The sequence below is a fragment of the Hyla sarda genome, chromosome 5 (genome assembly GCF_029499605.1).
Source record: "Hyla sarda isolate aHylSar1 chromosome 5, aHylSar1.hap1, whole genome shotgun sequence".
Taxonomy (NCBI): domain Eukaryota; kingdom Metazoa; phylum Chordata; class Amphibia; order Anura; family Hylidae; genus Hyla; species Hyla sarda.
Window position 1 is genome coordinate 188,724,760 of NC_079193.1, and position 24,458 is coordinate 188,749,217.

The 24,458-nt window shown below is 43.7% G+C and overlaps 1 long non-coding RNA gene across 1 annotated transcript; it reads left to right on the top strand.

The window, feature by feature from the left end:
• The first annotated feature begins 4,326 nt into the window (after positions 1 to 4,326).
• On the top strand, positions 4,327 to 22,597 carry LOC130273695 (uncharacterized). Its single transcript, XR_008844085.1, has 3 exons — positions 4,327 to 4,397; positions 20,041 to 20,298; positions 22,296 to 22,597. It is a non-coding gene; the product is annotated as an uncharacterized LOC130273695 (long non-coding RNA).
• Positions 22,598 to 24,458: the final 1,861 nt, after the last annotated feature.

Genomic DNA, 24,458 nt, shown 5'->3' on the forward strand with positions numbered 1-24,458 from the left:
CTGGGTAATGCCCCTTCCCAGTCTGTGAATCTGACTGAGACTGAGCAGAAAATACAGAGAAATATCAAGGTAGAAAACAAAAAATAATAAAAAATAAAGGGAGGGGTGGTTTATAATGATGGGGCCAGTGAACTGGGATGATTTTAAAATTTAACATGAGAGGTACTCTTTAACTTAGTGTTTCCCAAAGAGGGAGCCCCCAGCTGTTGAAAAAACACAACTTCTAGCATGCCTGGACAGTCTAAGGATGTCCAGGTATGTTGGAAGTTGTAGCTTTGCATCAGATGAAGGCTCCCTGTTTGGGAAACACTGATGCAACTACTTTATGGCTTTTCAAAAAATCCAATGTGTCTGTCTGTGAATTATCAATTGTGATCCACGGATGGAAGTCATTACTGAACTTATTCCATGTATTCTACTAGATAGTGAATATTATGCTTTTTAAAGTAGCACTTCACTTGTTACCTGTTAGGCTTCATATATGGCATGCAATATCTCTGTGTTGTGACAAGATTTTGGGCAACAGGACTGTACTGTAAAAATATTGTGTGAAGTAATCTCTTCATATGATCGTAAGTTTCATAGTGAGTGTTAGCTGTGTACAGTGATAATTACTATGACATTGACTAGGAAACATCAGTGTTTATGCAGAAAAGAATATATGAAAAAAGCCTTTATTTGCCAAAAACAGAATATGTGACCCCTCTCGGATTATCATTCATCCAGTGTAGGCAACATCTTCCACTAGAATTAAGAGTAAGGTTATTAAATAAATATACAATAATAAAGATCACTCATTTTTCTAGCATCTAAGAAGGTAAGTTTCTTAAATAGGCAAATAAACAGAAAGCATGTTATGTGTGTGGTGACCCAGTAAAAGGGGTTACACTGGGACATGCAATCATCATGAATACAGCTGCAATAATATGCACTCAGCACATACACTGTACCCATTAAGGCCAACATAATGTCTCCCAAGAGGGAGCAAATGGCAGAAATGATTGTGATCTGCGGAGTGGTAAAGCACACAGAGCAGTCATGCTCCGGATAACAAGATTATTCTATATTCAGAAGTGTGGTCTACCACAATGTACAATGCTGTCTGACGAGAAGACATTAATGAGTTTGTTCTCTTACAGAGGTGAAATCAAATAATTGCTACTAAAATATTCAACAATAAACACTTAGAAGGGTTGAGTTTCAGGAGCAAGGCATTTCATTGCTAGCTTCACGCCTCATGACACAACTAGGGATATCAAATGCGCTCTACTGGTGATCTGTCTGCTCGTAAGGACTCAAGTTTATGAGTTTAAAATGAAGCTTCATATTTGCATAAGTAAATGGGCATGAGACAGTGGGGGAAGGAAAGACAGTAGGATCAACAATAATAAAATAAGCTGAAAAGAGCTATACCATTCTCACTCTCATATAAATGTGTTTCTCAACCTTTTCAAGCCATGTATCCCCTACTGACAAGACAGCCATAGGGAGATGATCACTTAAAAATGTTAATAAAATAAGACTATGTTCACACAGCCATCATGGGCTCTGTTTTCAGCCTCTGTCAGGAGTTCTGTCAGGTTTGACATGAAAAATAGTACAGCATGCAGAGTTATACTTCCACTCACAATGATGGACATCATGTTGGAACACAAATAGACCCCATTATAAGTCAAATGATCATTGTTGTTTCAACTTCAACAACTTACCCACATTTTATAGTCTACATAAATCTGAATATTTCTGTAAATGACTGAAAAAAGCGCTAAAGTCCTGGCCAATATATATCACCATTCCCTGCAATCGGCTATTCACAACCTGTTGTTAGGCTCAGTCAACTTGTGTAAATCTTTGACTCAGCACAGTACCAGCCTGTTCAGTGCACTTTTACCAGCAATATGACCCATGGAATAGCAGAGTGGAGTGCTTTAATGAAGCAGGAAGCTAAGGGAGGAATAAAAGGAGAAATAGCTGTGCGCCATAGAGGTAGCTCTTCAAAATCCCCTTGTCTCCACTCTGAAGGGTTCACCTAACAAACCCATGCAGGTTTAAAAAAAAACTTTTGAACCGGCAGGTACAGTTAATGGTGTCCATTAGTGTTTGTTGTGCGTTGGATTCAGCACTGAATCATGACTCCTGCTCAGAAGAATGGAATAAAATCTATAGGATACCCTTCAGCAGACAACACACAGGCCTCCAAAATCAAGATACAGACGTGAGGCCAGATTTCTCTTTATACAAGCCCAGTCCTGTATGTGTGTGAGGAGAATAGGCTCCTGATCTGGCAGCGCTAATGTGCGGACTCTATAAGCATGGCAGCTCACGTGACAGCCCACTACCAACCAATAAAAGGGGGATTTTTATTTTCTCTTGGACAAAGTACTATAACATACAGCACAGCTGACAACTAAGGGGTAAATGTGCAATGATTTTCAAGTGAAAATATTGGCTTAAAAATACATAAAAACGCATTTATTTTGTTACTGCACCAGTAGACATGCAATATTTCTTCAATCAATTAAACAGGGGCATTAATGGAAGGGCAGCAGACATTCCAGCTCTCAGCACTTCAGGGGCTTGGGAATGCCTCTTTGACACTTGGCACAGGAGAATATAGGCATTTTCTACGTAATGGAAGCACAGAGAGATATACAAGGGTACCAAGTGTATTTTCACCTTAACAGCTTTCTTAGAGCGTGAGCAGTTTAAAATATGAATTGCAGCCAACATTTTCCCTTTAAGGATATTTTAGTGTTTTATTTTGGAAGCTTCTGACTCCACTTTAGATGGATGGCACACAATGGGTCTTAAATAGGTCAAGATTCTTCTCACAACCTTCAGGAAGCCTACCCTTTTCCCAAACCTGATATGAACTGCATTGAATGCAATAGCTTACATACTGGCAAAATACAGGCAGCATGAAAAACCTACTGACTCCCATATCATAAACTGAACCTCTCACTCCCGTCTTCACAGTTTTAAATGACACATTTTATCCGGTAAGCAGATGACATTCCCTAATTTTTTCTTCCCTTCTATCTCTTTTGTGTCCTTACTGTGTTAATTCAAAGGAAGGCAAGAAACCCTTATGAGGCTGATACCTACTCCAAATATGTCATCATAATAAATCTCTGGATTAATGTTCTGTCCCTATAGATGTTGTATCCATAACTTGTACAGTGACCCCCTCGACCTACGATGGCCCCGACATACGATAATTTCAACATGTGATGGCCTCTCAGAGGCAGCATCAACATACGATGCTTTTGTATGTCGGGGCCATCGCATAAACTGCTATCCGGCAGCTCAGACTGATTCAGCTGCCACCAGATAGCCGTTTACGGTGCCCCGTGTGGTCCGCTGACGATCACTTACATCACGTCGCTGCGCACGCCGTCCCGTCATCCAATAGGAGCGGTGTGCGTAGCGACGTGATTGCGGCGATGGAGAACGCGGATGCCGGGGAAGCAGAGGCCTTACCGGAGCGTCAGGGACACCTCGGGGACGCGGCGACAGCGATGGACGGCGACATCCCGGGCAGCGGTGACGAGCGGCGACAGATCCGGAGCGTGGGGACAGGTGAGTACAACTTTCTATACCAGGGGTCTACAACCTGCGGACCTCGAGATGTTGCAAAACTACAACACCCAGCATGCCCGGACAGCCAACGGCTGTCCGGGCATGCTGGGTGTTGTAGTTTTGCAACATCTGGAGGTCCACAGGTTGTAGACCACTGTCCTATACTTTACATTGCACGGATCCCTCAACATGCGATGGTTTCAACAAACGATGGTCCATTTGGAACGGATTACCATTGTATGTTGAGGGACCACTGTAATATTCTTCTTCTTCATAAATGCACCTAGACCCCTTTTGAACTCTTTTATTGAGTTCTTTATGAATACTTTTTCTGGCAGAGTGTTTCATAGTCTCACTGCTCTTACAGTAAAGAACCCCCGTCTGTGCTGGTGTAGAAACCTTTCATCTAGATATAGAGGATGCCCCCTTGTTATAGATACAGTCCTGAGTATAAATAGGTTATGGGAGAGATCTCTGTAATTAATATATTAATACATAGTTATTAGGTCTTCTCTAAGATAACCCCAATTCTGATAATCTTTCTGGGTACTGTAGTCCATCCATTCCCCATTTAGATGTGTATACATGACACTCCGGTGAATGATACTATGATGAATAGAGAAACCCAGCCCATCAACCAAGAGACTTCTGAAACACATTGGGGGAGATGTATCAAAACCTGTCCAGAGGAAAAGTTGCTGTGTTGCCCATAGCAACCAATCAGATTGCTTGTTTCATTTTTGAAAAGGCCTCTTAAAAATGAAAGAAACCATCTGATTGGTTGCTATGGGCAACTCAGCAACTTTTCCTCCAGACAGGTTTTGATAAATCTCCCCCATTATTTTTAAAATTGATAGCTAACCTAAGCAGTTCTTATATGAAATATATTGATAATCATATACAGTGGTCCCTCAACATACAATGGTAATCCGTTCCAAAATGAACCATCGTTTGTTGAAACCATGGTATGTTGAGGGATCCGTGCAATGTAAAGTATACGACAGTGGTCTACAACCTGCAGACCTCCAGATGTTGCAAAACTACAACACCCAGCATGCCCGGACAGCCAACGGCTGTCCGGGCATGCTGGGAGTTGTAGTTTTGCAACATCTGGAGGTCCGCAGTTTGAAGACCACTGGTATTGGAGGTTATACTCACCTGTCTCCGCCGCTCCGGACGTCACCGCTTGTCACCGCTGCCCTGGATGTCGCCTTCCATCGCTGTTGCCGCGTCCCCGAGGTGTCCCCAACGCTCCGGCAAGGCGTCTGCTTCCCCGGCATCCTCGGTTTCCATCGCCGCCATCATGTCGTTACGCACGCCGCTCCTATTGGATTACGGGACGGTGTGCGCAGCGATGTGATGACGACGATGGAGAGCACCGACGATGCAGGGGAACCCGAAGAGGACGCGCCGGAGCCCCGAGGACAGGTAAGTGATCGTCACCGGACCACACGGGGCACCGTAAACGGCTATCCGACGGCAGCTGAAGCAGTCTGCGCTGCCGGATAGCCGTTTATGCGATGGCCCCGACATACAAAAGCATTGTATGTTGATGCTGCCTCTGAGAGGCCATCGCATGTTGAAATTATCGTATGTCGGGGCCATCGTAGGTCGGGGGGGGGGGGGTCACTGTATTGAAAAATATTCTCCAAGGTCATAGTTTTCATATTGACTCCCTGGAGCAAAGAAGTCAGTGGTTGTGCCATCTTGCTACGCATCCCCCATTATACTCTGCTCAAATCAACCCATGAGAAAAAATTGCAGGGACTTTTAAACTCTTATGGGTTAAGTTAGGTATATATGTCCTTTAAACATTGTATGATACACATCATAAAACAGAGGAATACACTGACAGGTTCTGATAACTTTTATTAAAAATTGGTTGCCAGTATTAACCCCCTCATGACCCAGCAATGTTTTTGTTTTTTTTGCTCCTCACATTCAAGTGGGACTTTTAAGTGGGACCCATAACTTATTTTTCTACTGACAAAGTTGTATTAAGGCTTAGTTATTGTGGGACAATTTGTACTTTTCATTGACACGCTTTATTTTATAAAAATAAATAAATAAAATTACTGAGCAAGAAAAAAGTAATTTGTAAATTACTTCTATAAAAAAATCTTAATCCTTTCAGTACTTATGAGCTTCTGAAGTTAAGGTTGTTCTTTCTGTCTAAGTCCTTTCTGATGACATCTGTCTCGGGAAACGCCCAGTTTAGAAGCAAATCCTCATAGCAAACCTCTTCTAAACTGGGCGTTTCCGAGACAGGTGTTCCGAGACAGTTAAAGAACAACTTTAACATCAGAAGCTCATAAGTACTGAAAGGATTAAGATTTTTTTATAGAAGTAATTTACAAAACTTTCTGGAGCCAGTTGATATATATATAAAAAGTTTTTTCCCTGGAATACTCCTCTAAGGTAAAAAAAAAAAAAAAAAAAAAATTTTGAAAACTTGAAAAAGAAAAAAAGCCATGTTCGGACCCCTATATTTTTAATTTTTCGACCTAAAGAGCTCTATGTTAGGGCTTATATTTCCACCATGAGCGTTAATTTTTAAAGGTACCCCTTTTGCGTATATATGAATTTTAAATCACTTTTTATTACTTTTTTTGGGATGTCATGTGACCAAAAATCTGTGTTTTTTTGACAAAGAAAACAGTGTTTTATTTGAAAAATAGGGAAAAGGGGGTGATTAAAATTTTTATTAGGGGGGGATTTTTTGTATATTTTTAAAAACACTTTTTACACAGTTTTTGGCCCTCCTTGGGGTCTATCATAAACAATCAGTAAATGGTTTACATAGATCAATATCATGCTATTGCATTACATTGATCTATGTTTTCAGTGCTCAATTGCTAAGGGCTGCAAAAGCAACCTTAACCCCTTAAAGGGGTACTCCAGTGGTCAATGTGTTTTTCCGTCTTTGACTTACCCTATTTGGTTTGTTTAATTTCTATTCTTGTTGTTTAGGTAACTCTATTTCTGTTCTTTGTTGCCTTTTTATCCCCAACTTTGTTTTCCTATCTTTGCTTCTATTTCCTGTTTCTTGCTGTGCTGAAAACTACAAATCCCAGCATGCCACATGCCTTGCTAGTTTGGGGCGGCTCCTTTTTTTTTTTGTTCTGCCCTTTACCCCCCCTACTATTTTCCCGGGTCAGCCCCCTTATGCACAGCACACTAATATAATCAGCCCTGGTTGGGATTCACTGGCATACACACACAAAAGGGACTACAACTCCCAGCATGTGTCATTCAGGAGTCTTTAGTCTGTGGTATAACACCAGCATGCTGCCTCTGTAGTCTTCAGGGGGTTGTAGTTCACCACACCTCTATAGGGCATACAACCAGGGTGCCTCCAGGTGTTGCAAAACTACTACTACCAGCATGCCTGGACAGCAGAAAAGCTGTCCGGGCATGCTGGGAGTTGTAGTTTTGATACAGCTGAAGACACCCTGGTTGGGAAACAATGCAAACAATTTGTTTGTAATATACTGAATAGGCTAGGCCAATGCTTCCCAACCAGTGTGCCTCCAGCTGTTGCAAAACTACAACTCCCAGCATGCCCAAAGGCTGTCAGGGTATGCTGGGAGTTGTAGTTTTACTACAGCTGGAGGCACACTGGTTTGGAAACACTGGTGTAACATGATGTGTATGCTGAATAGGCTAGGACAGTGTTTCCCAACCAGTGTGCCTCCAGCTGTTGCATAACTACAACTCCCAGCATGCCCAAAGGCTTAAACTTGCCTTCCTATTTGAGATGCGAAGAGTATAGAAGAAAAGGGACCAGCAGATTCCAGGCGCTGCTTGCTCAAACACCACAAGCAGAGATTAATAGTAAAAGATCCTTGCAGGGATCATATTTAATAATAAAATAATAAAATTACAGATGACGGGTTTCGAGGGTAACCCCCTCTTCATCAGATCTATTTTATTATTAAATATGATCCCTGCAAGGATCTTTTACTATTAATCTCTGCTTATGGTGTTTGAGCAAGCAACGCCTGGAATCTGCTGGTCCCTTTTCTTCTATACTCTTCGCATACTACTACAGGACAGGATCTCCTGACTCCTGAGGACCCTCCGGCCGAGCAGCCTGCTCCACCTCTATACCTCCATCAGAGGTGATATGCTATAAATCTTCTACTTCAAGGTGAGCGGCCACCTATAAGGTGCTACACTATTCTTTATTTATCCCAAGGGTAATACACGGGGCGCCGTTCGCGGTCTTCTCTTTTTCTCTATATTACCACAGGTTCCTATTTGAGAGACTCAGCTCAGTTAATTCAGGAATTCCATAATTTATCTTTACCCCCTACCTTCAGTTTCTTGACATTGGACGTATGCTCCCTCTATTCTAATATCTCCACCGATTTAGGTGTTCCAGCGGTGGGGGCATTTCTTTATAATGATCCAGATTTAAATAAACACCAGGCAGATTTTTTTTATTAGAATCAATGGAATTCATACTTACTAATAATGTATTTGATTTTAACAAAGTGATTTATTGTCAGAACAGGGGCTGTGCCTGTGCCATGGGGACTCGATTCGCCCCCCAGTAATGCAAATTTGTTTATGGGGCAATTCGAGTCCCTAATTATGGCACAGTCCCTGTATTTTAAGTTTGCCTTTTTTTCCCATCGTTTCATAGATGACTTGTTTATTTTGTGGTCAGGGTCCCAACAAGAAGCCATATCATTTGTAGAAGAACTGAACTCCAATACTTGGGGTCTTCAGTTGACTATGCATTATTCTAATTCTTCCATCCAATTTTTGGATTTAGATATTTCTAAAACACCCAGTGGTTTATTAACAACCAAAACTTTCTTCAAATCTGTAGACGTAAATAGCTTTCTACAATTTGATAGTGCCCATTACCCTAGCTGGCTAAGAGGAGCACCTTATGGGCAATATCTGCGGATACGCAGAAATTGTACCACTAATGAGGATTTTGAAACTCAAGCAAAAATCTTGAGAACCCGCTTTAAACCGAAAGGATACCCCAATTCTTTATTATCCAAAGCCTATTCTAGGGTAAAAAATTAAAAACAAATAGATTTAGTTACCCCTAAAATTAAACCAGACCCCAAAATAAAGCATTACCAAACAGAATTTCAGATTTAATTTTATCACAAACTACAATATAGAAGCCCCAAACATTAAAAAAATACTTAAAAAAAACTGGTAAATAATAAAAAGTGATCCCATTCTTAAACAACTAGTCCCCACAACCCCAAACGTGACATTCAGACGCTCCAAAAATTTGAGTTATCTCCTAGCAGATTTACAGAGGAATCCACCATTAAAAATACTATAACACGTAAATCTGAATGTTTTCCGTGCAACAAGAACCGATGTTTATGTTGTCACTGGATTAATAAAACTGATGTGTTCACATCATATCAGACACATTCCACTTTCAAAATAAAGGGCTGTCTCAGTTGTGATACGGATTTTGCAATCTATTTAATGTGGTTGCAATATGCAATAAATTGGCCGCACAATTCAAACCGTCCGGGCCAGAATGAACAAACACAGATGGAATATAACCCATGGATTCATATTCCACAGCTTGTCACGCCATTTTCTCACTACTCACCAAAAAAACACAGAATCATAAAAATTAATTATTTTGGAATCCATTCCATTAAACACACCCAATAGATATCAAAAATTAATTAATAGAGAATCCTTTTGGATCCACAAGCTCCAAACCTTAACACCATATGGATTTAATGAATGTATAGAGACAGTGAAGTAAGGGAAAATTGTTCCATCTGTGTTTGTTCATATTTTATATATCTGCTTTTGTATTTGTTTTCTATTGGTTGTAATATAGTAAACTATTTGTAAAGTAAAATCTTGCAGAATACTTTTTTGTATATGTATTCATATATCTAATGTGTATATTTTTTCTTTTTACCTATGTTCCGTTTGTATATCTTTGTTCCTACCTGTGCTCTGCTCGTCTGTATACACACATTGCGGTTTCGTTCCGGCGCGCCCTTTGATCCCGACATTGTAACTTACTCTGTTGTGATTACATCGGCGCGTCGCTGCGTGGCCCCAGTGTGGTTGTGGACGATCCAGGAACTTGGAATCTTGCATCTTACATCTTGGAATCCTGCATCTTGTCGGTCAGTATTCGCATGTTGCGTCCTTGCTGTGCGGAGGCCCGTGATTTGTACGTCACTGATGCCGGGGTTTCGGGTCTAGCGTTGCGGGCTGCGCCGTGTGAATCAGACCTGACAACTTGTGAGTTTTTAAAATCTCCTTGAAGTTCATGGAGTTTTTGGTGATAATATATTGGATGGTTGTTCTTTTCTACACTCCCCCATGCACACTCTGTGGCTTCACTCCGAGATTCAGGATATGATTCCTGGGTCGGAGGAGTGTGGACGCGGTCTGTGCCTCGGGAGGTTATTAACCCTTGAGGAAGCTGCGCATGCGCAGCGAAACGCGTTGCATCAAAATAAATCCATTTTGATTCCGTGCTACAACATCTCCTGGTTCCTTCATCCAGCACCGACATCTCCTATCTTCACGGTCTATCTCCTAGCTATTTCGTTCTAAGGAGGGCTGCGGAAGAGGTTACACATTACTTCAGGCGCTTCACGTTGTTGTGTGTGTTCACACAACCAACTCTGGTAAGCGGCGTGGGATAGAAATCTTCCCCCTCCCCTATGGGCCTGACCTGCTGATCCCGCACATGGAGGGCCTTCTGCTTTCCTTTAAGATCAAAGGCTGTCCAGGCATTCTGGGAGTTGTAGTTTTTGCAACAGCTGGAGGCACACTGGTTTGTAAACACTAGCATACACACACTTAACAGGGACTACAACTCCCAGCATGTTTCATTCAGGAGTCCATCCCCCCCCCCCCCCTTTCACACATAGAAATCATGCCCAGTTTGACATTTATTCCCCTGCAGTCTATACATCCCCAGCCCGTGCACTTTGTTATCCTCCCCTTCAGATAACACTCTTATCTTCTCTGTCTTCTTTCAGTGCAGACCTGCATCCTCACAAGACAAAGCAGGGGGAGGGGAGATGAGGAGCTGTGCATGTCCTCTCTCTCCTCCTGCTCTGGCTTCTTTCTCTCATGCACACCTGCGTCCTCCAGGAGGGGGAGATGAGGGGCGTGGCTTATTTCTCTCATGCAGTTCTGAAAGAACAGAGGAAAAAAAATGCCATGACATGTTGTCCACAGCCTAATCCTAAAATGGCCGACATTGTGGACAACAGTAAGGGATCCAACACAGAACTACCAACTGGCCCACAAACAGGTAAGAAAAAAAGACACATGCTACACAAACATATAATACATGTCAATTGCAAAAAGAAGATGCAATATAGGCAAAAATCTTAACCACCGGAGTACCCCTTTAAGGACAATAAACGTAAATGTACGTCCTGATGCACTGGTACTTAGCGCACCAGGACGTACATTTACATCTAGTACATGACCCCAAGCACAGGAGCGGTTCTCGTGTTATGCATTGCAGGTCCAGGCTGCTATCAGCAGCTGGGGACCCACCGGTAATGGTGGACATCAGCGTTCACACTGATGTCCGATATTAACCTCTCAGATGCCGTGTTCAATACAGATCACTGCATCTGCGGCAGTGCAGCTAATGAAATGGCTCATCTGATCACCCACGGCACGGTCACGGGGATCAGATCAGCTAAAATGGCAGCCGGAGGTCACCTCACCTGCCTCCACTGCTCTCCTGGGGTCTTCTGCTCTGATCTGCCTTCCAGGAGACCAGAACAGAAGATTGCCGATAATACTGATCAGTACTATGCCCTATGCATAGCAGTGAAAAGCATTAGCAATTTAACGATTGCAATAGATAGTCCCCTATGGGGACATAATGAGTTAAAAATAAAAGTAAAAAAAAAGATAAAATTGTAAAAAATTGCCCCCCAATAGAAATTTAAATCACCCTTTTCCCCCATTTTACTCTAAAAAATGTAAAAAACTATAATTATTAGACGTATTGGGTATTGCTATGTGCGTAAATGTCCGATCTAACAAAATATGTTAATGACCCCGTACGGTGAACAGCGTAAAGGTACAAAAAAAATCCATCCAAAATTGCTGCTTTTTGGTCACATCACATTCACACACAAAAAATGTGTAAAAAAGTGATAAAAAAAAGTTGTAGGTGATTTTAAACATACTTGTTACGCCGAGCGCTCCGGGTCCCCGCTCCTCCCCGGAGCGCTCGCTAACCTCTCCCCGCTGCAGCGCTCCGGTCAGATCCTCTGACCCGGGGCGCTGCGATTCCGCTTCCAGCCGGGATGCGATTCGCGATGCGGGTAGCGCCCGCTCGCGATGCGCACCCCGGCTCCCGTACCTGACTCGCTCTCCCTCGGTCCTGTCCCGGCGCGCGCGGCCCCGCTCCCTAGGGCGCGCGCGCGCCGGGTCTTTGCGATTTAAAGGGCCACTGCGCCGCTGATTGGCGCAGTGATTCCAATTAGTGTCTTCACCTGTGCACTTCCCTATATCACCTCACTTCCCCTGCACTTCCTTGCCGGATCTTGTTGCCATTGTGCCAGTGAAAGCGTTTCCTTGTGTGTTCCTAGCCTGTGTTCCAGACCTCCTGCCGTTGCCCCTGACTACGATCCTTGCTGCCTGCCCCGACCTTCTGCTACGTCCGACCTTGCTTCTGTCTACTCCCTTGTACCGCGCCTATCTTCAGCAGCCAGAGAGGTGAGCCGTTGCTAGTGGATACGACCTGGTCACTACCGCCGCAGCAAGACCATCCCGCTTTGCGGCGGGCTCTGGTGAAAACCAGTAGTGACTTAGAACCGATCCACTAGCACGGTCCACGCCAATCCCTCTCTGGCACAGAGGATCCACTACCTGCCAGCCGGCATCGTGACAGTAGATCCGGCCATGGATCCCGCTGAAGTTCCTCTGCCAGTTGTCGCTGACCTTACCACGGTGGTCGCCCAGCAGTCACAACAGATTGCGCAACAAGGCCAACAGCTGTCTCAACTGACCGTTATGCTACAGCAGTTACTACCACAGCTTCAGCAGTCATCTCCTCCGCCAGCTCCTGCACCTCCTCCGCAGCGAGTGGCCGCTCCTGGTCTACGCCTATCCTTGCCGGATAAATTTGATGGGGACTCTAAGTTTTGCCGTGGCTTTCTTTCCCAATGTTCCCTGCATCTGGAGATGATGTCGGACCTGTTTCCCACTGAAAGGTCTAAGGTGGCTTTCGTAGTCAGCCTTCTGTCTGGAAAAGCCCTGTCTTGGGCCACACCGCTCTGGGACCGCAATGACCCCGTCACTGCCTCTGTACACTCCTTCTTCTCGGAAATCCGAAGTGTCTTTGAGGAACCTGCCCGAGCCTCTTCTGCTGAGACTGCCCTGTTGAACCTGGTCCAGGGTAATTCTTCCGTTGGCGAGTACGCCGTACAATTCCGTACTCTTGCTTCAGAATTATCCTGGAATAATGAGGCCCTCTGCGCGACCTTTAAAAAAGGCCTATCCAGCAACATTAAAGATGTTCTGGCCGCACGAGAAATTCCTGCTAATTTACATGAACTTATTCACCTAGCCACTCGCATTGACATGCGTTTTTCCGAAAGGCGTCAGGAGCTCCGCCAAGATATGGACTCTGTTCGCACGAGGCGTTTCTTCTCCTCGGCTCCTCTCTCCTCTGGTCCCCTGCAATCTGTTCCTGTGCCTCCCGCCGTGGAGGCTATGCAGGTCGACCGGTCTCGCCTGACACCTCAAGAGAGGACACGACGCCGCATGGAGAACCTCTGCCTGTACTGTGCTAGTACCGAACACTTCCTGAGGGATTGTCCTATCCGTCCTCCCCGCCTGGAAAGACGTACGCTGACTCCGCACAAAGGTGAGACAGTCCTTGATGTCTACTCTGCTTCTCCACGTCTTACTGTGCCTGTGCGGATGTCTGCCTCTGCCTTCTCCTTCTCTACTGTGGCCTTCTTGGACTCTGGATCTGCAGGAAATTTTATTTTGGCCTCTCTCGTCAACAGATTCAACATCCCAGTGACCAGTCTCGCCAGACCCCTTTACATCAATTGTGTAAACAATGAAAGATTGGACTGTACCATACGTTTCCGCACGGAGCCCCTTCTTATGAGCATCGGATCTCATCACGAGAGGATTGAACTTTTGGTCCTCCCCAATTGCACCTCGGAAATTCTCCTTGGACTTCCCTGGCTTCAACTTCATTCCCCTACCCTGGATTGGTCCACTGGGGAGATCAAGAGTTGGGGTCCCTCTTGTTCCAAGGACTGTTTAAAACCGGTTCCCAGTAACCCTTGCCGTGACTCTGTGGTTCCTCCCGTAACCGGTCTCCCTAAGGCCTATATGGACTTCGCGGATGTTTTCTGCAAAAAACAAGCTGAGACTCTACCTCCTCACAGGCCTTATGATTGTCCTATCGACCTCCTCCCGGGCACTACTCCACCCCGGGGCAGAATTTATCCTCTCTCTGCCCCCAGAGACTCTTGCCATGTCTGAATACGTCCAGGAAAATTTAAAAAAGGGCTTTATCCGTAAATCCTCCTCTCCTGCCGGAGCCGGATTTTTCTTTGTGTCCAAAAAAGATGGCTCCCTACGTCCTTGCATTGACTACCGCGGTCTTAATAAAATCACGGTTAAGAACCGCTACCCCCTACCCCTCATCTCTGAACTCTTTGATCGCCTCCAAGGTGCCCACATCTTTACTAAATTGGACTTAAGAGGCGCCTATAACCTCATCCGCATCAGAGAGGGGGATGAGTGGAAAACGGCATTTAACACCAGAGATGGACACTTTGAGTATCTGGTCATGCCCTTTGGCCTGTGCAACGCCCCTGCTGTCTTCCAAGACTTTGTTAATGAAATTTTTCGTGATCTGTTATACTCCTGTGTTGTTGTATATCTGGACGATATCCTAATTTTTTCTGCCAATCTAGAAGAACACCGCCAGCATGTCCGTATGGTTCTTCAGAGACTTCGTGACAATCAACTCTATGCTAAAATTGAGAAATGTCTGTTTGAATGCCAATCTCTTCCTTTTCTAGGATATTTGGTCTCTGGCCAGGGACTACAAATGGATCCAGACAAACTCTCTGCCGTCTTAGATTGGCCACGCCCCTCCGGACTCCGTGCTATCCAACGCTTTTTGGGGTTCGCCAATTATTACAGGCAATTTATTCCACATTTTTCTACCGTTGTGGCTCCTATCGTGGCTTTAACCAAAAAAAATGCCGACCCCAAGTCTTGGCCTCCTCAAGCGGAAGACGCCTTTAAACGACTCAAGTCTGCCTTTTCTTCGGCTCCCGTGCTCTCCAGACCTGACCCTTCCAAACCCTTCCTATTGGAGGTTGATGCCTCCTCAGTGGGAGCTGGAGCTGTTCTTCTACAAAAAAATTCTTCCGGGCATGCTGTCACTTGTGGTTTTTTTTCTAGGACCTTCTCTCCGGCGGAGAGGAACTACTCCATCGGGGATCGAGAGCTTCTAGCCATTAAATTAGCACTTGAGGAATGGAGGCATCTGCTGGAGGGATCAAGATTTCCAGTAATTATTTACACCGACCACAAGAACCTCTCCTACCTCCAGTCTGCCCAACGGCTGAATCCTCGCCAGGCCCGGTGGTCTCTGTTCTTTGCCCGATTTAATTTTGAGATTCACTTTCGTCCTGCCGATAAGAACATTAGGGCCGATGCTCTCTCTCGTTCCTCGGATGCCTCAGAAGTTGAACTCTCTCCGCAACACATCATTCCACCTGACTGCCTGATCTCCACTTCTCCTGCCTCCATCAGGCAAACTCCTCCAGGAAAGACCTTTGTTTCTCCACGCCAACGCCTCGGAATCCTCAAATGGGGTCACTCCTCCCATCTCGCAGGTCATGTGGGCATCAAGAAATCTGTGCAACTCATCTCCCGCTTCTATTGGTGGCCGACTCTGGAGACGGATGTTGTGGACTTTGTGCGAGCCTGCACTATCTGTGCCCGGGATAAGACTCCTCGCCAGAAGCCCGCTGGTTTTCTTCATCCCCTGCCTGTCCCCGAACAGCCTTGGTCTCTGATTGGTATGGATTTTATTACTGATTTACCCCCTTCCCGTGGCAACACTGTTATTTGGGTGGTCGTTGATCGATTCTCCAAAATGGCACATTTCATCCCTCTTCCTGGTCTTCCTTCAGCGCCTCAGTTGGCTAAACAATTTTTTGTACACATTTTTCGTCTTCACGGGTTGCCTACGCAGATCGTCTCGGATAGAGGCGTCCAATTCGTGTCTAAATTCTGGAGGGCTCTCTGTAAACAACTCAAGATTAAATTAAATTTTTCTTCTGCATATCATCCCCAGTCCAATGGACAAGTAGAAAGAATTAACCAGGTCTTGGGTGATTATTTGCGACATTTTGTTTCCTCCCGCCAGGATGACTGGGCAGATCTCCTTCCATGGGCCGAATTCTCGTATAACTTCAGAGTCTCTGAATCTTCCTCCAAATCCCCATTTTTCGTGGTGTACGGCCGTCACCCTCTTCCTCCCCTCCCTACCCCCTTGCCCTCTGGTCTGCCCGCTGTGGATGAAATTTCTCGTGACCTTTTCATCATATGGAGAGAGACCCAAAATTCTCTCTTACAGGCTTCATCACGCATGAAGAAGTTCGCGGATAAGAAAAGAAGAGCTCCTCCCGTTTTTTCCCCTGGAGACAAGGTATGGCTCTCCGCTAAATATGTCCGCTTCCGTGTCCCTAGCTACAAGTTGGGACCACGCTATCTTGGTCCTTTCAAAATTTTGTGTCAAATTAATCCTGTCTCTTACAAACTTCTTCTTCCTCCTTCTCTTCGTATCCCTAATGCCTTTCACGTCTCTCTTCTTAAACCACTCATCCTCAACCGTTTTTCTCCCAAATCTGTTCCTCCCACTCCTGTTTCCGGCTCCTCGGACATCTTCTCTGTCAAAGAGATCTTAGCTTCTAAAAAGGTCAGAGGGAAAACTTTTTTTTTAGTGGACTGGGAGGGTTGTGGTCCTGAAGAGAGATCCTGGGAACCTGAGGACAACATCCTAGACAAAAGTCTGCTCCTCAGGTTCTCAGGCTCTAAGAAGAGGGGGAGACCCAAGGGGGGGGGGTACTGTTACGCCGAGCGCTCCGGGTCCCCGCTCCTCCCCGGAGCGCTCGCTACCCTCTCCCCGCTGCAGCGCTCCGGTCAGATCCTCTGACCCGGGGCGCTGCGATTCCGCTTCCAGCCGGGATGCGATTCGCGATGCGGGTAGCGCCCGCTCGCGATGTGCACCCCGGCTCCCGTACCTGACTCGCTCTCCCTCGGTCCTGTCCCGGCGCGCACGGCCCCGCTCCCTAGGGCGCGCGCGCGCCGGGTCTTTGCGATTTAAAGGGCCACTGCGCCGCTGATTGGCGCAGTGATTCCAATTAGTGTCTTCACCTGTGCACTTCCCTATATCACCTCACTTCCCCTGCACTTCCTTGCCGGATCTTGTTGCCATTGTGCCAGTGAAAGCGTTTCCTTGTGTGTTCCTAGCCTGTGTTCCAGACCTCCTGCCGTTGCCCCTGACTACGATCCTTGCTGCCTGCCCCGACCTTCTGCTACGTCCGACCTTGCTTCTGTCTACTCCCTTGTACCGTGCCTATCTTCAGCAGCCAGAGAGGTGAGCCGTTGCTAGTGGATACGACCTGGTCACTACCGCCGCAGCAAGACCATCCCGCTTTGCGGCGGGCTCTGGTGAAAACCAGTAGTGACTTAGAACCGATCCACTAGCACGGTCCACGCCAATCCCTCTCTGGCACAGAGGATCCACTACCTGCCAGCCGGCATCGTGACAATACTGATTAGGGCGATTTTAAACATACTGATTTTGTAAAAAAATGTTTGAGATTTTATAAAAGCAGTACAATAATAGAAAAGTATATAATCATGGGTTTTATTTTATCGTATTGACCCACAGAATAAAGAAAGCATGTCATTTTTACCGTAGAGTCTACAGCGTGAAACCGAAACCCTCCAAAATCTTCAAATTAGCATTTTTAAAAATTTAAATTACATTTTTGGGGGTTTGCCGTCCATTTTATGGTAAAATGAGAGGTGTCATTACAAAGTGCAATTAGTGGTGCAAAAACAAGCCCTCATTTGGGTCTGTGGATAAAAAAATAAAAGAGTTATGGATTTTAGAAGGGGAGGAGGAAAAACCAAAATTTCTAAAATAAAATTGTCCTGGTCATAAAGGGGCTTGGTCCTTAAGGGCTTAAGCAATTGCCGATCTACGGAGCACTGGGAAGAATGGATTAGTCCCCTTTCTGCCCCAGCAACCCATCGACAGCCTGCAATTACATCGTGGAGCTGCCGATGGGTCCCCTAGGACAGATTTTTGTTACATTCAGCTGTACCAACAGCTGGGTGAAAGACTAAGGCATCATTCACACAACTGAATTTCGGAGAGGAATCTGGAGGAAATTCTGTTGCCGCAAAGTCCCATTGTCATCAGTGGGATTCTGCTGCACTGTGTACACAGCAGTATTTTAGCGGCAGAAATTCCGATCCCAGCCTCCGCAGAAATAGACTTGTCAATTCTTTCTGTAGAATCTGCTCGGAAATGCATTATCGTCAAGGAAGACGGCTCCACCCCAAGCTGCCCTAGCTGCTCATTTTGAAAAATGTATACCATCTAAACATAGCCTATGGGTTCCTTCACACGGGCATTTTACCGTGCTCCTATCGGCTCCAATAAGAAGCTGGGAAATATCACTAGTTTTCAGTATGGTTTAGTGCTAAAGTTCCCATTTAAGTCTAAGGAAGTTTCAGGGACATCCCCAAACAATTCCTGCCACCCTGCCCTCAGCTGTTCAAAGAGGGCTGTACCACATCCTGACAGACATGTGCTTTCTTAGACAACCTCCACAAAATGCTAGGGAATTTTTTATGTAGACTATTTGCAAAATTGCTTCATTTTGCATTCACGATTCCATGGCTTTTTCCGGGGGTACTCCGGTGGAAAATAATAATAATATATATATATATATATATATATATATATATATATATATATATATATATATATAATTTTTTTTTTATTTTTTATTTTTTTTTAAATCAGCTGGTGCCAGAAAGTTAAGCAGATTTGTAAATTATTTCTATTTAACAATCTTAATCCTTCCAGTACTTTCAGGAACTGTCCAGAGTACAAGCAAATCCCCATAGCAAAGAACAGTTCCTGATATGGACAGAGGTGTCAGCACTTTCATTAGGCTGAAAAGAACTCTGGCAAGAAATACAACTTCCAGTGGAACATAAAGAGAAGCTGTATCAGGAACTGTCCAGAATAGAAGAAGCTTGCTATGGGGATTTGCTGTACTCTGGACAGTTCCTGACATGGACAGAGGTGTCAGCAGAGAGCACTGTGGTCAGACTGAAAAGAACTCCAGTAAGAAATACAATGTCCTGTGGAGTATACAGAAGCTGATAAGTATTAGAAGGATTAAGATTTTTAAATAGAAGTAATTTACAAATCTGTTTAACTTTCTGGCACCAGTTAATTTGAAAATTTCTTTTTTACTGGAATACCCCTTTAATGCTTAGTTTTAAAGGGGTTCTCCGGTGCTTACACATCTTATCCCCTATCCAAAGGATAGGGGATAAGATGCTTGATCGGGGGAGTCCCGCCGCTGGGCACCCCCGTGATCTTGCACGCGGCACCCCGTTTGTAATCAGTCCCCGGAGCGTGTTCGCTCCGGGTCTGATTACAGGCGACCACCGGGCCGGAGGCGTGTGACATCACTCCTCCGCCCCCGTGTGACATCACGCTCCGCCCCTCAATGCAAGCCTATGGGAGGGGGCGGTACAGCTATCACGCCCCCTCCCGTAGGCTTGCATTGAGGGGCGGAGCGTGACTAGGGACTGATTACAAACGGAGTGCCGCGTTCAAGATCCCCAGCGGCGGGACTCCCGCAATCAGGCATCTTATCCCCTATCCTTTGGATAGGGGAAAACATGTGTAAGCACAGGAGTACCCCTTTAAACCCACAAGTGAATGCTGTTTTAAGATTAATACCATGCAGCTGGATTACATCTTCCTTTACCTCGCTTCTTCGAGCAACCCACATAGATTAGTATATGCTGTTGGGTGCTATGCGCCAAATGAAACTATAATGTTGTCAGACTGGATTTTATTCAAATATTGAATGTGATTAATATTCTGCAGTTATGACATCTCTCTATATTGATTCCAATCAAAGACAGTGTGCTGCCAACTTTAAGCATGCACGGACAGGAGAGAGTGTACGCTGCTTGTGCAGTTCAGTCTGGGTTTTCTAAAATTCAACAAACTTTCCGTCAGAAGCTGTTAGTATTTTGGATCTTAGAAACCCATAAATTTACAGCAGGTTGCATAAAAGTTCACATATTAATTATTAAAGAGAAAAACTCTTGTCCACTAAGCAGAAATCTTAATGAAAAAGGTTAATGCCGTTTATTTTCCAGATATCATGCTGAGGTTCTTACTGCTGAATGACATTTCCCTAAAACAAAATGACATTACAGATTACTTAAATGAATTAACTAAAATAACCTTGTCCTAAGGGATGGAGTTCAGCCATGTATCTGTCTTAAGAATAATTTTACTGACTGAAAGCTATACATTTGGGAGCCCAGAAGAGCAGTAGGATTGTTTATTTCACACGAGGAAGGGGAAGTAAAAGGATTTAAGCTGATTATTTTGGTTGCTTGCCAGGGTCTTCGGTAAGTATGTACAGAACACTATAGATCTGTATTGTCATTCAAACATGTAAAACTTATTCTAATGTTAAACTGAAATGACATGTTGTCATTGATTATATTGCTGTATTCCCGAATGCTTTTAGTCATGGATATTAATAGTATAAAACCATAGCACATGGAAAAACGGCAATTATTTAATATCTACAACAATGTGAATTGTATTTACCACCTTCAAATTTCTCCTAGTAACGAAAATTTGTAATACTGGATAAATTCTAAACAAAACACTACACAAAGTTCACTTGAGTAAATACTCTAGGGCACAGTTCACACCACCAGATTTTTAGTCAGCATTAGGGTAAATGAATATGGATAGATAGATAGATAGATAGATAGATAGATAGGCAGAAAAGCCCATAATCCAGCTCTGCTAATTTTATTTTAGTATTAGGTGTGAGACAGGAGTAATGGTCATGAATTGCTATATTTCCCCACAGTACCTGTCATTGTGAATATTAGGTTTCAGTAAGTCCATTTCTCATCCGGTAAAGCTGGGTGACATATAGGAAATCCACAATACCTTAATCCTTGGCAAGATTTAGCTTGCTAGGGACTTTGGTAAATCCTGTTATTGGGCCTGGATTTTATGGGATGAAAGGCAGGTTTGGTAGAAGGGCCTTTCATTCCCTTTGTAGGCCACTCCAGATTTTTAGACTAGCCCAGATCAGCACAGGTGCTGAAGACAGCTTGGATTTTAAAACTAGGTGAGAATAACTCTGCAAGTGAGAAACCTGTACTTCTGATGATAGTTTGAATACAAAGTTCTGAAGCCTCAAAAGAGGACATTATAACCTGTGTAACACATTTGTTGACCGTTGTGTTAGGTCGATGGTAGTAAGCCACCGGTCTAGACAGGAAAGAGGTCTGTTAAGTTAGCCCTGGTCAAGCAGGATTTTTTTTGTGTTTATGCATATAAAGACAGTAGAAGCCATGTCTAAATGTAACATTCATGTCCCTGTCTCAGTAGTAGAAGCAAGGCAGGAAAAAACCCTTGAAGTCGGCGCTGCTGAGATGCAAGAGATGGTGAGAAGGTCCTCAGCAGGACATTTTATTCGGAAAAAAAATAAAAAATGGACAAGATTATGCGTTTCGGGAGGATTCCTCCCTTCCTCAGATCAGGGTCACCCTGATCCTCCCGAAACGCATAATCTTGTCCATTTTTTTTTCTAATAAAACATCCTGCTGAGGAACTTTTCACCATTTCTGGCATTTGCCTCATCCTTCTCACAAGAGTCAGCAGCGCCAACTTCAAGGGTTTTTTCCTGCCTTGCTTCTACTGCTGAACTCCAGGATGACACTGTCTTCTCCTGCAACCCTTTGGCTCAACAGCTGCTCGCACCATCAGTACCCCGATTTTATTGTGGGTTATAAGCGCATTTATTACCATCACAAGGTGAGCGGCCATCTATAAGCTCCGCGGGGTTGCCCACCCACTCACTATTAATTTGCCTTAAGGTAATACACAAGGCACCGTCCATTGTTCCTTTCTTTTTTTTAGTTACCAGCTATTTGACAAGTTTTATGGAACTAATCTCCCACAAAGGGTAAGGTCACAAATGATGGAAATTCTGAAATGTCTGGAAATATCCCTTTAAACCTGTAACTTTGGTACTGTCTTGTGGAATTTGTGTAGCATTAGCTATTTGAGACACATAAAAAACAGGCCTATATCTTAATTGATCCACCCAGTAATTGGTCCTGATTTATTAAAATGTGTGCAAAAAAACTAGAGAGATTTTGCCCATAGCAACCAATCACAGCTCTGCTTTCCTATTTTTACGAGCTCTGGAAAAATGAAAGCTGAGCTGTAATTGGTTGCTATGGGTAAGATCACTCATTCTCCTCTCATACATTTTGATAAATCAGGCCCAGTGTCCTGGAACCTAATAAATTTGGCAACTATATCATTTTGTGTTGCTAAGCATTTTATTTGACTTATAATGCCTATCATTTTACAGAGCTGAGCTATGAAACATGCTTAAATTGACAAAAATTAAGAATATTGGGAATTCAAGGTCAAGCAGTGAAGAAGTGTTTGAAGAAATGTGATGAGTCATTAAGTCCGGAGTTACATACGTGCCTTACCAGTCTGCTGAAGACATTATCTCTGTATAATATTAGCTGTTTCTGCAGGTTTTTAGCAATGTTAAGATGACCTAACTCACCGAACGGGCGTACTTTTATTCTGAGAAAACATTTTAACATTTTCTGGCATATTACCATAAATTATTTATTATGGTGCTCTTAATATCAACCTGTAATTGCCAATTTAGTGTGTCTTATTTGTCCATATGTATAATATATATTAGAGAACACACCAATTCCCTAATCTAATTTTACAGGTAAGAGAAGTAAGTCACACCAGTGGTGCAATGTTCATTTTAGTAGATTATTCTTATTAAATAACAACATAATGACCCATCTTTATCAATCTGTCTGAGGGGAAAAACTGTCTGGTTTTCCCAAAGCAACCAATCACAGCTCAGCTTTTATTAAGAAATGAACACTAATCCGTGATTGGTTGTGTTGGGAAAACCAGACAGTTTTTGTACTCAAAAAGACGGATTAAATATGGGCCAATGTATATTACAACATACTTAAGAGGGTTGTCCAGCGAAAGAAACAACCTGTGTATGGAGTCAAAAAGTATAATAAAGCAACTTGCTGATATAATGTTATTAGCCAGACTACAGAGATCTTCAATCAGCTGTGCCCTCTCCCTTGTAAGCTGTAATGTCACATCACAGGCTCTGAATGCAGAGAGCTAACGTCCCTCTCCTCTTCTATCAACACAGGATGAGACCAGTGATGTGAAGGGGAAGCTGGTATTACTGCTCATAAGATTTATGACTCATTGGATAAGGTGGCAGGGAGTTGTTCTCAGCCACAGTGTTTTCCCTCAGAATGGGCTCCCTACTGCCTGATCTAAGTCATAAATCTAATGAGCAGTAATACCAGCTTCCCCTTCACATCACTGGTCCCGTCCCATGCTGACAGGGAGGAAAGAGGAGTGATGCAAGCTTTCTGCATGTAGAATCTGGGATGTGATGCTACAGCTTACAAGGGAGATAGCACAGCTGATGGCTAATAACAATATATCAGTAAGTTGCTTTATTATACATTTTTACACCATACAAACATTGTTTATTTTGATGGACAATCCCTTTTAATGAAACTTAACCAGGCCTTTAAAATCATAGGTCAAGTATCTGTGTGCTGTCTTTAGTCAGCTGCTTGTGCCCCAGGATTTATCTGCCTGTTTCTGGGACAGAAAATATTAACTTCTATTGTCAGACAAATTAGCTCTCCTAAGGCTACATTTTTGTCACTTAGTCAACCAGGTGGTCTAAATCTTGCTCAGACTTCCCAAACAGTCATATACATCGCAACCAGGTATTGTATTGTATTGTTCCAAATGTAAGGAAAATAAATATATCCAAGCTGTTTTCCAGCAGAAGCACATTTTTTCTGTACAGAAGCCACACATTCCACAGAGTAGTGAAACGGGGTACAGGCGCAGTAGTGAGAAGCGCTTTTCTTACTATTAGGATTTGAGAGCAGTACCCATATGTGTTACGTTTTTCTATAACACCCTAAAAAATGGTGCAAAAGCAGCTTACATAACCGTATCCCAGAACCGCAGCTATAAACAAAGCATTTTCCAACAGTCAATCCCCCTATTTCTCACATTAGACACTCCTAACAGTAACATAGCTGTGTATGTAGAGGCTATATCAATGAATATAGATGCCTCTATGTAAGGGGTCTTGAATTATTTTAGAGGGGAATCTAACATCATTTATAGTATCGTACATTGTATAATATTAATACCACCGCCTAATACTGTGTTTCATAAGCCACAAGATTAATTACACCTCCTGACTTTGTGCTTCATCAGCCATAACATTAATATCGTCTCCTAATATTCTGTCCCATGAGCCATAACATTAATATCGTCTCCTAATATTCTGTCCCATGAGCCATAACATTAATACCACATTCTAATATTGTGTTCCATGACCCATAAAATTAATAACACTACCTAATATTGAGTCCCATGAGCTATAATATTAATACCACTGCCTAATATTGAGTCCCATCAGCCATAACATTTATACCAC